This window comes from Physella acuta, unplaced genomic scaffold (assembly GCF_028476545.2).
Source record: "Physella acuta isolate Inbredline_101_S28 unplaced genomic scaffold, ASM2847654v3 ptg000527l, whole genome shotgun sequence".
Taxonomy (NCBI): domain Eukaryota; kingdom Metazoa; phylum Mollusca; class Gastropoda; family Physidae; genus Physella; species Physella acuta.
The window spans coordinates 452,024-465,935 of record NW_026732046.1 but is presented as its reverse complement, the minus strand read 5'-3'; the positions used below and the strand labels follow the sequence as shown (position 1 = coordinate 465,935).

The following is a 13,912-nucleotide window of genomic DNA, read 5'->3' as shown; positions in this document are numbered from 1 at the left end:
CACAATACTGACGTCATCACAAGATGACGTCGTCTAACAACATGTTTTCGATACAACAAGACCGTGAAATAAATCAAGCAGAACTAGGTTTTAATTTGTGACATTCAGTTTAATGAAACATAATGTGGTGTCGTCTTCATGACAGAAGGAAAGTATTAGCTTAGGCCGGGCTAGACCAATGAAAGACTTTGTTACAAACATACGACGTGGTGTGTGGGGGTTCCCCATCACACGTAGCTGGACATTGGAAAAACCACACAAGTACATTAGACAGACTTACACATCTATTTATAGAACCCATCAGATTTACTAATGTGGTACACGATATAGCAAGCGTTGACGTAAGGACATGTACATATAGCCATAAGTTGACCTAGAGTTATGTACAAATTACAGGGCTGATGTGAGCCTAAACACCCAACCCAACTGTGTCTTAAGTCATCACACAACCCAACTGTGTCCTAAGTCATCACCCAACTGTGTCTTAAGTCATCACACAACCCAACTGTGTCCTAAGTCATCACACAACTGTGTCTTAAGTCATCACACAACAAAACAGTGTCTTAAGTCATCACACAACCCAACTGTGTCTTAAGTCATCACACAACTGTGTCTTGAGTCATCACACAACAAAACAGTGTCTTAAGTCATCACACAACCCAACTGTGTCTTAAGTCATCACATAACTGTGTCCTAAGTCATCACACAACTGTGTCTTGAGTCATCACACAACAAAACAGTGTCTTAAGTCATCACACAACCCAACTGTGTCTTAAGTCATCACATAACTGTGTCCTAAGTCATCACACAACTGTGTCTTAAGTCATCACACAACCCAACTGTGTCCTAAGTCATCACACAACCCAACTGTGTCCTAAGTCATCACACAACTGTGTCTTAAGTCATCACACAACCCAACTGTGTCCTAAGTCATCACACAACTGTGTCTTAAGTCATCACACAACCCAACTGTGTCCTAAGTCATCACACAACTGTGTCTTGAGTCATCACACAACAAAACAGTGTCTTAAGTCATCACACAACCCAACTGTGTCTTAAGTCATCACACAACAAAACAGTGTCTTAAGTCATCACACAACCCAACTGTGTCTTAAGTCATCACATAACTGTGTCCTAAGTCATCACACAACTGTGTCTTAAGTCATCACACAACAAAACAGTGTCTTAAGTCATCACACAACCCAACTGTGTCTTAAGTCATCACACAACCCAACTGTGTCTTAAGTCATCACACAACAAAACAGTGTCTTAAGTCATCACACAACCCGTGTCAAAATATTAAGAAATTTAATATTTTTAAGAATTAATTATTTAATGTTACAAACACAGAGAACTTTTCAATTATTTTTTTGTTTTACATCAACTTATTTTATCCTGAAGTGTTACTTCATAGCCACAAACTTTTTGATTTCAAATCTTTGCGGCACTATAAGCCATACACCATGAGACTCACAGCTGCCAGGTACTTTAAAGAGCTGAGCCCCATCAAGGAATGATACAGAGTTTATTTGCAATGTGTTTAAACACAACCCCGACCCATCTCGGGACCTTAACAGATACACACTTGGTTGAACACACTCATCGCTTCACATGCACAATTACACACGTCTAACACAGCACAACCAATTTAAATGTCACAGCAGCCATATCGGATATTCCTACACAATAAATGTGGTTAAAAATAAAACCCCAACCCTCACCCCTCCTGGTAGACTGTTTTGAAATCTTTTCCCCGTTTGATTGGTCAGTTTTTGCCATCACATGGCCAGATAAATATCACCAGCATTTGATCAGATATTACCCAGGGAAGTCGTGTTTTACACAAACGGAAATGTACAATGAAGTATATATCAAACCTGACGACAAAAACAGGTTGTTTACTTGTATAAAAAGTAAAAAAAAAACAAATGCAAATAATACTGTTGTGATATACATATCAGATCTTTCAGGCCATTTACCCGCTACATCAGTTCGTTAAAACATGGAATTCTGGGACATAACGACTGTCTGGGTTCACTGTCACCCCCCCCCCCAGTTACTGCGGGATTAAGGCTATAAAGTACACCACATCGATGACGTCATCTGACGTAGAAACGAGAGTTTGTGTGTACATAAAATACGTTGAAATGTGGTTAGTGTTATGTACACTAGAGTAAAATGTGTACATTCATTGAAAAGTTGACTTGAACATAGTTCAAAACACTCCAATAACAAATGTAATAAATTACATACACATATAATAACAAACACATTTATAGAGAAAATAATAAAGATAATACTGTGTTGTGATATATCTCGGCCTAAAACGTTTCCTCTGTAACACTTGTCTATTTTTTGACTTACCATAACATAAACATTTGTTTTATTAATTGTTTGACTTCAACACCCCTCACCCTCTGTTGTAAACAATACTCCAATACAGTACTTATAATTTGAATTCTCCCACCCACAAATACACACCTGTTTACTGAATAAAGTACACACACAAGCACCACCCACACACACATTCATCTCATACAGTATACATTAATTAAAAAAATTAAATCACATTAAAAAAAAATAATGCACACGTATGATATGTGTGACGAGGATTTTAGCCGCAGACATGAACAAAATGTTCATTAAATAATTTATGTTCTATTTTTCTCTGGTCTACCTGTGTCTAACTTAATTTAGTAGCCTCAATATTTGTAACACTAATGTTAACAAAATACATGTTTTATAATGCAGGTTTATACTATTATCTATAATAGAAATATGTTTCGTCTACAAAGATATTCAGTTTTATCTATATAAAACTAGGCATTGCTGGATCTCTAATTTGTTAACTACACATATCGTTTATAATAGTATTATAGATTGTTTTACGCTCAGATAAAAATATTTTTTAGCTCCAATCAGTTTACGTTAGACCTGTGACAAAAATAAATTTCTGCTGTAACTATGGTAACCACATCTGTTACATGAACAAACTCCTTGATGGCAAAACTAAAGTATGAACCAAAGTCTGAGTACACATTATAGCACCTGTCTAACGGGTGCACATCATAGCACCTGTCTCACTAGTACACATCATAGCACCTGTCTAACGGGTACACATCATAGCACCTGTCTAACGGGTGCACATCATAGCACTTGTCTCACATGTTTGTAGCACCAGATACATATTTAAAACTAGAACGGAAGTTACTAAAGACTGTCCTTGTTGTCCTAGACTGTCCTAGCTGTCCTAGACTGTCCTAGACTGTCATACAGTGGTGACCTCTATGTCCTCTAACAATGTCCTATCGAAGCTCTCCATGCTGATGGTGTGTGACGTGGTGTCAGGGTCCTCTGTGGGGAGCACGAGCCGCCCCTGATGGTATTCGAACATGCCGCTACAGTTGCGCAGGTAGAACTCGACCTTTTTCTTGTGCACCTGAATGACGACGAGCACCACGAAACACAGGAAATATAGGACATACAGGACCTCGCAGTCCATCCTGGTCAACTTGCTCGGGTTGACTTGGTCAAGGGTTGACTTGGTCAAGGGTTGACTTGGTCAAGGGTTGACTTGGTCAAGGGTTGACTTGGTCAAGGGTTGACTTGGTCAAGGGTTGACTTGGTCAAGGGTTGACTTGGTCAAGGGTTGACTTGGTCAAGGGTTGACTTGGCCAAGGGTTGACTTGGCCAAGGGTTGACTTTGTCAAGGGTTGACTTGGTCAAGGGTTGACTTGGTCAAGGGTTGACTTGGTCAAGGGTTAAGTTTGACTCGGTTATTTTGATCGTTTGACCTGGTTTATTTGACAAGTTTAACTGTCGGGATGTTCGTTTGACGAATTCAATATGACCTTTTGATATTGTTACTTAACGTTTCAAAACGTTCGTTTCAAAACGATTTGGTCTGTCTGACCAGTTTAGTTTGGTCAATATATGTGGTTAACTTGGTCCATACATCTGGTTAACTTGGTCAATACATCTGGTTAACTTAGTCAATACATCTGGTTAACTTGGTCAATACATCTGGTTAACTTGGTCAATACATCTGGTTAACTTGGTCAATATGAGCAAAATTTTAACAAATTCTTGGCCAGTATGCCTGGGTCTTTTTGATCTTTATTTTCGTTGGTTGTTTCCGTGTTATCCAATCAGATTGTCGGACTAGATCTGAGATCTCAAGGTCATTTGAGTGGCAACACAGTGGTTTTATACAAGGGCGTCTCTTAGTGGGTTTAGCTGAGGGTGGGTAACATTTACACCACCAGGGGCGTCTCCCAGTGAAAGTTTAACTGTTGGTGGGTAACGTTCAGCTCACCAGGGGCGTCTCCCAGTGATAGTTTAACTGTTGGTGAGTAACGTTGAGCCCACCCAGGCGACCCAACAATTGACCAGCTTTCTTAGGCCAGAGTTGGACGGCGACCAGCAAGCAGAAACACAGGGGGTAGAGAACTAGAGGTATGACGTACAACATTGTGGCGGGCGTATCACATCTCACGGGGCAAGTATAGCTGATTATGTAATAAATAAACGACCTAATGTAGGTCACATTAAGTTATAAATAGTTGAGATAGATCATAAATCAGGTGGATTTTATACTTGTGTGAACTAAATATCCAACCGGAACGAAATAGTTTTTAATTTATCAAAATGATTATCTCTTTAGTTAATTGTTTCCCTCTAGTTTACGATGTTGGGCTGTTCAGAAGAATTAAACTAAGGGCGAGAAGTTAGTCAGGCAACTGTGTAGATTATGTCCCCTTATCCTCACCAATGACGTAGCCAAGCGAACCACAGTCCAGACGATTCACCGCAGCCGGATGTTGACATCACGTGACTGTTGTTAGTTTGACTTGCGTTCATTGTTGACAGATTTGTAACACGTCTAGAAACGTGACCCGGTACACAGATGGCGGCTGGACTACACATGACACACTAACACGTTCAATGAGTTCATGAGTTGTTGTCAGATTGTAAACAAAGTTAGCTAGAAGTGTTGGGGGATAACTTCAAGTATGTCACTGTGTGATCAAACAAGGTAACACATCTGGAAAAAAAAGACCAAACATGTTTAGTTAATTGTTGTTTCAAATATTCTTTTACAATCACAACATTCAATCTATCTACCGCCTATTGTTTTAAGTTAGAATTTGTATTTTTATAAATCGAAACACCAAGCCTTTAATATTATGTGGACGTAATAAGTTTGATATGTAAAACCACAAAAAAGGGAGACAACCCTAAATATAAAGTCAAACTTAAAATTTTATTTGTTACTTCCCGTGATGTTTAATGTCAAAAAGGAAGTGGGATCAGTTTGTGTCGTGAATAATGTACACACACAAACACCTGACACAGGATCACTGATTAGATCTCCTGACCTGACTATATCGATTGTCCATTGATTGATTCCTGGCATAGCTAACGTATAATTTCATATATATATATATATATATACATATATATATATATAAACATATATATATACATATATATATACATATATATATATATATATATATATATATATATATATATATATATATATATATATATATATATATATATATATATATATATATATATATATATATATTTATTTATTTATTTATTTATTTATATATATACACATATAAGTATAGTTTTAATTGCTGCAATATATCTATAGTCAGTTATTTATACAAGGGATGTAGCATTATTTTCTCTATATTTATCAGATTTACGTCATGGTGTCACCCCCTCCCATCCCACCGAAGCCTTATAACGCCGAACTAATTCCTGACACACATTCAACCAAATTGTCCAGGTCCGTGTCAAATACAGTTACGGTCATGTCGTCATATTCGTACGGTAACCGTGAACAGATTTATGGTGACATACAACTCGACACGGTCATGTAGCTCTGTAGACTTTGGTCACTGTCAGCATATCTACACGGCCTGTGTGTGACACACACGTGACGTCATGAGGTTGTGATTGTGGGAGTACTTTAGAGCGTGTGTGGGTGGTGTATGTGTGGGTGGTGTATGTGTGGGTGGTGTATGTGTGGGTGGTGTATGTGTGGGTGGTGTATGAGTTGGTGTTTTATGTGAGGTTATTGTATATGTGATTTTTGTATATGTTGCTCTTGTATGGCGGTTGTTGTATATTTGTTTCTGTGTGTGTAATAGCCTAAGAAATAACGCAGGTGATTATAATTGCCTTGACGTACTTTGTGTCTATCTGAATCAGCAGTTTCAGAATCTCCAGGGTTTAAAAATGGAAAGGAGTGAGTCACCTATTCTTTAATTTGTAAGTTATGAGCTGATAGCAAAACTATTTGTATACAATATAACCGACCAATTAGTACGTCAGCTAATCACTTTAAGCTGTTGCATGTGTATGTTGATGATACTTTAAGGTGTTGCATGTGTATGTTGATGATACTTTAAACTGTTGTATGTGTATGTTGATGCTACTTTAAGCTGTTGTATGTGTATGTTGATGCTACTTTAAGCTGTTGTATGTGTATGTTGATGCTACTTTAAGCTGTTGCATGTGTATGTTGATGATACTTTAAGCTGTTGCATGTGTATGTTGATGATACTTTAAGCTGTTGCATGTGTATGTTGATGATACTTTAAACTGTTGTATGTGTATGTTGATGCTACTTTAAGCTGTTGTATGTGTATGTTGATGCTACTTTAAGCTGTTGTATGTGTATGTTGATGCTACTTTAAGCTGTTGCATGTGTATGTTGATGATACTTTAAGCTGTTGCATGTGTATGTTGATGATACTTTAAGCTGTTGCATGTGTATGTTGATGATACTTTAAGCTGTTGCATGTGTATGTTGATGATACTTTAAGCTGTTGCATGTGTATGTTGATGATACTTTAAGCTGTTGTATGTGTATGTTGATGATACTTTAAGCTGTTGTATGTGTATGTTGATGATACTTTAAGCTGTTGTATGTGTATATTGATGATACTTTAAGCTGTTGTATGTGTAAGTTGATGATACTTTAAGCTGTTGCATGTGTATGTTGATGATACTTTAAGCTGTTGCCTGTGTATGTTGTTGACAAATGTTTTTACGTTGACGCAATGAAATATAATCTGGTTGACATGGGCATGGTCACGTGATCTGATGTAAACATTGTGTATGAGACAGACACGTTTCAATAGCCTGTATAGTTATGGTGATTTACTTATCAGCAGGATTAAAGACGAGTCACTGTTGGAGCAATTTCAAATGTCGTAACGTCATGAGCGTGTCTTCTAAGAAAAGTGAACACAACTCCCCATTCCAACTTTTGAAATCTATTTATAGGGTAAACGATGTACACATTGTCTCAGTTTTGGCGCAACTTTCCCGAAATTTCGACAAAAGGAAACTCGGCGCGGTATTTTTAACATCCACGTTGGCAGAGGGTAAAAATGTTAGCTGACAGTTGTTACAATTTTGTTACACGTTTGTTATATGTTGTATCGAGTTCTTTCATACATGTGTGTATTGTTACTTAGTTGTTATTTACCTTGCATAACGCTGTTGTTTCATACTTTTGTTGTTGTGTGTTTTGAATTTATCATGGTCGTTCAAAATAAAATAAAATTAAATTTGTATTTTATGTACGGGAGCAAACAAACTTGGGGTGGGGTCTGGTCAGTTGGCGCACCCCAATTACCCTCTTCTACCTCTATAATTACCCCCTTATAGTACAAATGCATATATATATATATAGATGCATTAGTACTATATATATATATATATATATAAATATAAATATATATATATATATAAATATAAATATATATATATATATATATATATATATATATATATATATATATATATATATATATATATATATATATATATATAATCATCTAGACCCCCATTAGGCTGTAAAATTCACCTGTAAACCATACCTATTAAATAAAGGTAATGTTTTTAAATAAACTTACTGCCTTGATAACGTGTGTAGTGTCAACAACACTCCCGAAAGTGTGCTTAGTGTAACGTTTACATGTACAAAGTATACAGCACACGACAGTTAGATCAAATGTACTCACTATTTATTTGTAGCCGTCCTTGTAATAATTTAGCGCAACCAACTTTCATGAATCTTATTTTCTTATATAAAAATAAATATAACAAAACAATACTGGCAGCATTACGAGATTCGTTTATAGGAAATCAGTTTTTCGGGAAAGTGATATCCGATTTCTGAGAAAACGAACAGCATGTAAATTCGTGATCAATATTTAAAACCCAGGTCGCCTTAACCTTGTCAGGTGACATAAACAGGTAAACTTGACCACGTGATTTGACGTTGACCACACACACACACACACACACACACACACTAATATATATATATATATATATATATATATATATATATATATATATATATATATATATATATATATATATATATATATATATATATATATATATATATATATATATATATATATATATATATATATATGTTGATTGGTGAGTATACAATTTTGTTGACACCTTACATCTAAAAAAATGCAAGCGTCTAAAGCTAACGAAGACAGTGTCGCCATTAGCATTAAGGTAACATGAGACAGCTGTCATATTAACGGGTAATAGAACACACACCCCACCTCCCCTCGTGTTTCCCCAACTCCGCCTCTACTATATATGACCTAATTATTGACATGACACTCCCCAAGCTCTCCTTGAGCTTTACTCTAACGTGGTGAACTTTAATGGCATGAACTTTACTATAAGGACATTAACTTTACTCTAACGACGTGAACTTGTATACCAGGTCTATATAGGCCTTCCTCTTGTATACCAGGTCTGATTTCAAGTAGCTCCAGCCCTCCACACCACCCTTGTTAAAGATTTCTCGCGAGCAATGTCTTTGTTTCTATTATTGGCCTATTGTCCCACTGACAGCCATCGGAGATTTCCAGCCCACTAGCCTCTAATGACGTCACATCGACTGTAAGGTCGACGACAGCCATCATCTGATGACGTCACATCGACCTCGATGGCAGCCATCAGGTGATGCTACACAAGCGTGATGTAAGACGTGTTTAATCGTGGAGTTATACTCAGTTTCTTCCAGGCATCTCTTCGTAACCCACACAACCCGTGCCCCACACAACATGACCGTCACAACCCGTTCCCCACACAACCCGTGCCCCACACAACCCGTTCCCCACACAACCCGTGCCCCACACAACCCGTTCCCCACACAACCCGTTCCCCACACAACCCGTGCCCCACACAACATGACCGTCACAACCCGTTCCCCACACAACCCGTGCCCCACACAACCCGTTCCCCACACAACCCGTGCCCCACACAACCCGTGCCCCACACAACCTGTTCCCCACACAACCCGTTCCCCACACAACCCGTGCCCCACACAACCCGTGCCCCACACAACCCGTTCCCCACACAACCCGTTCCCCACACAACCCGTGCCCCACACAACCCGTTCCCCACACAACCCGTGCCCCACACAACCCGTTCCCCACACAACCCGTGCCCCACACAACCCGTGCCCAACACAACCTATTCCCCACACAACCCGTTCCCCACACAACCCCCACCCCACACAACCCGTTCCCCACACAACCCCCACCCCACACAACCCCTGCCCCACACAACCCCGACCCACACAACCCATGCCCCAAACAACCCCCACCCCACACAACCCATGCCCTACACAACCCCGACCCACACAACCCATGCCCCACACAACCCGTGACCCACACAACCCGTGAACCACACAACCCGTGCCACACTCTACAAGACACTCTCTTGTGTTGTCCATAACACGGCACCAGCCGTATATCGACAACTGGCGCTAGCGAACTATTTTATCGATCGTTCTGGGAGCATCTTGGTGTGTAGTAGGTCAACACGGCGACTCGTGTGTGCTGCATCAGTTGCTGTGTCAGACACAGCTCCCAGCCAGTACACATTTGACACACATAAACCAGATCTAATAAAACTAATAAAGCTGACATCAATGTTTTTATTCACTACTCTTTCTTCTCTATCTAAACCTAGATTCTAATTCCTGAATGGCAGTATCGATTTTTGCGATCATTGTATTTACACATAGCAACATACACAGCAAATGTGTAGGCGTTTAACGAAAGTATCCATATCAGTTAACATATTGCCCATGAATTATTTTTAACATACCTAGTTAACGGTGGATGACATCAAGCTTGCACAGACAAAATACACACGTTGATATTAATTAATTAATTAATTAAAATAAATGCACACTAATTGTAAATAAACAAAAAGCACAGACTCACTTTTCACAGTTTGAGATTTTCTCTGCTGCAGCAAATGTGGATCAGCCTGTCATAATAACTCCAGCGTGAAATATATCGGGCCAATTTGTAAACAAGTTGACGGAGACCTGACGTCGAAACGTCGTGTAGCACACACTGACAACAATTGAGTTTCCCTCGCTCAGCTGTCGGAAAATTACGGAGATATGGGTGGTTCTATTAATAGTAACAACACATGACGTCATTGCGGGAATATCCGCTGCTTTTCTGCTACTTGACTTTTCTTACTCCGTTCATTCAGTAAACAAAATCTATTTCCTTGAAAATGATGTACCTACTAAGCCTACATTGTTGTTTAAAATTTCAACATAGTACACAACTAGTGACATAAGGTCCACGCATAATTAGTATTAGTCATTCCCTCTGGTCGTTCATATATGACATCAGACACTGAGAGAGGGGAAATTTACTCTAACGACATGAACTTTACTCTAACGACATGAACTTTACTCTAACGACATGAACTTTACTCTAACGACATGAACTTTACTCTAACGATATGAACTTTACTCTAACGACGGGAACTTTACTCTAACGACATGAACTTTACTCTAACGACATGAACTTTACTCTAACGACATGAACTTTACTCTAACGACATGAACTTTACTCTAACGACATGAACTTTACTCAAACGACATGAACTTTACTCTAACGACATGAACTTTACTCTAACGACATGAACTTTACTCTAACGACATGAACTTTACTCTAACGACATGAACTTTACTCTAACGACATGAACTTTACTCTAACGACATGAACTTTACTCTAATGACATGAACTTTACTTTAACGACATGAACTTTACTCTAACGACATGAACTTTACTCTAACGACATGAACTTTACTCTAACGACATGAACTTTACTCTAACGACATGAACTTTACTCTAACGACATGAACTTTACTCTAATGACATGAACTTTACTTTAACGACATGAACTTTACTCTAACGACATGAACTTTACTCTAATGACATGAACTTTACTTTAACGACATGAACTTTACTCTAACGACATGAACTTTACTCTAATGACATGAACTTTACTCTAACGACATGAACTTTACTCTAACGACATGAACTTTACTCTAATGACATGAACTTTACTTTAACGACATGAACTTTACTCTAACGACATGAACTTTACTCTAACGACATGAACTTTACTCTAACGACATGAACTTTACTCTAACGACATGAACTTTACTCTAACGACATGAACTTTACTCTAACGACATGAACTTTACTCTAACGACATGAACTTTACTCTAACGACATGAACTTTACTCTAACGACATGAACTTTACTTTAACGACATGAACTTTACTCTAACGACAGCTCCACACAGTGCTGTAGTCTGTTTTGTATTTTAACATTTCTCTCAATAATGTCGCAGTCTGGCATTTAGCCGGTGTTGTTACTACCTGCTACATCTTGTTGGCTCAAATGTCCCGGCTAGTACCCTAAGGATCTGGCAGTGCATGAGGCAGGTGAAATAGAGTTTCAGTGACCACGGCAGATAAAGTGAACTGTGGTCAGCACAATGTCCAGTCGCCTTTGCAACTAGCTTCATGCCGACGAGAGAACTCCACATCTCTTTTTGTGTGCTCCGAATGGCTCGTCTCAAAATGAAGTTTCTGTTTTGAATGTTTCATACTCATGACTGAGAATAACCTAGCACAGCGCACATTGTTTCATCTCTATTCCAGTTACAGTGAGGTTGGTAAAGCCGAAGTTCACATATTCTTCTAAATCTATATGGTTTGTTTTTCATTGCTGGAGTTTAGTCTACCAGTTGGTGACCCCTCCCCCTCCCCCCACGAAACCCACTGGGGTCACAACCCACACTTTGGTAACCAATGCTCTTTAACATTCATATTTTTAATGTCTTCTGCTTAATACGATTTTTGGTCAAAGAGAAAGAATTATAAAATTAATTGGCAAGTTATTTCTGACGCAGTTGCCTCCTTCAAGTTTCCGATGTTTTCAACTTTAAATCCTCAGTATTTTAAAATTCTAGTCATGTGACATTTAAAGTTCTTTGAGCAGTGGCGAAACAAAAACCTCAACGGGTACTTTTTCAATCGCATTTGCATGACCTAGCTAGGACTTCTACACAATACTAAACATAAAGACCAAGGAAGTTAGGTATCATTATTTCTAGTTAACCAATCGTTTTTTTAAGGACTAATGTCGCGTATTGAAAAAAATATAATTACCTGAAAATTTAAAGAAAATCGTTTTTAAAATATTGTAAGATGCAATGTCGTATCAATATTTCAGCTATAGACTTGGTTTCAATTGTTAAGTCTCAACTACAAACTTCACTGCCGACATAAGTCTCAGCTACAAACTTGACTGCCGACTTTCTCAGCTACAAACTTGACTGCCGACATAAAGTCTCAGTTACAAAGTTGACTGCCGACATTAAGTCTCAGGTACAAACTTGACTGCCGACATTAAGTCTCAGCTACAAACTTGACTGCCGACATTAAGTCTCAGCTACAAACTTGACTGCCGACATAAAGTCTCAACTACAAACTTGACTGCCGACATTAAGTCTCAGCTACAAACTTGACTGCCGACATGAAGTCGATACAAACTTGACTGCCGACATTAAGTCTCAGCTACAAACTTGACTGCCGACATTAAGTCTCAGCTACAAACTTGACTGCCGACATTCTCAGCTACAAACTTGACTGCCGACATTAAGTCTCAGCTACAAACTTGACTGCCGACATAAAGTCTCAGTTACAAACTTGACTGCCGACATTAAGTCTCAGCTACAAACTTGACTGCCGACATTAAGTCTCAACTACAAACTTGACTGCCGACATTAAGTCTCACCTACAAACTTGACTGCCAATATTAAATACAAACTTGACTGCCGACATTAAGTTTCAGCTACAAACTTGACTGCCGACATTCTCAGTTACAAACTTGACTGCCGACATTAAGTCTCAGCTACAAACTTAACTGCCGACATTAAGTCTCAGCTACAAACTTGACTGCCGACATTCTCAGCTACAAACTTGACTGCCGACATTAAGTCTCAGCTACAAACTTGACTGCTGACATAAAGTCTCTGTTACAAACTTGACTGCCGACATTAAGTCTCAGGTACAAACTTGACTGCCGACATTAAGTCTCAGCTACAAACTTGACTGCCGACATTAAGTCTCAGCTACAAACTTGACTGCCGACATTAAGTCTCAGTTACAAACTTGACTGCCGACATTAAGTCTCAGCTACAAACTTGACTGTCGACATTAAGTCTCAGCTACAAACTTGACTGCAGACATTAAGTCTCAGCTACAAACTTTACTGCCGATATTAAGTCTCAGCTACAAACTTGACTGCCGATATTAAGTACAAACTTGACTGCCGACATTAAGTTTCAGCTACAAACTTGACTCCCGACATTCTCAGCTACAAAGTTGACTGCCGACTTTAAGTCTCAGCTACAAACTTGACTGCCGACATTCTCAGCTACAAACTTGACTGCCGACATTAAGTCAACTACATACTTGACTGCCGACATTAAGTCTCCACTACAAACTTGACTGCCGACA

At 38.7% G+C, this 13,912-nt stretch overlaps 1 protein-coding gene across 1 annotated transcript in view; it reads right to left on the bottom strand.

Annotated features, from left to right (window-relative positions):
- Positions 1–13,912, bottom strand: part of LOC131945143 (uncharacterized) — a 328,239-nt gene that overhangs the window by 180,602 nt on the left and 133,725 nt on the right. The window lies entirely within an intron of this gene.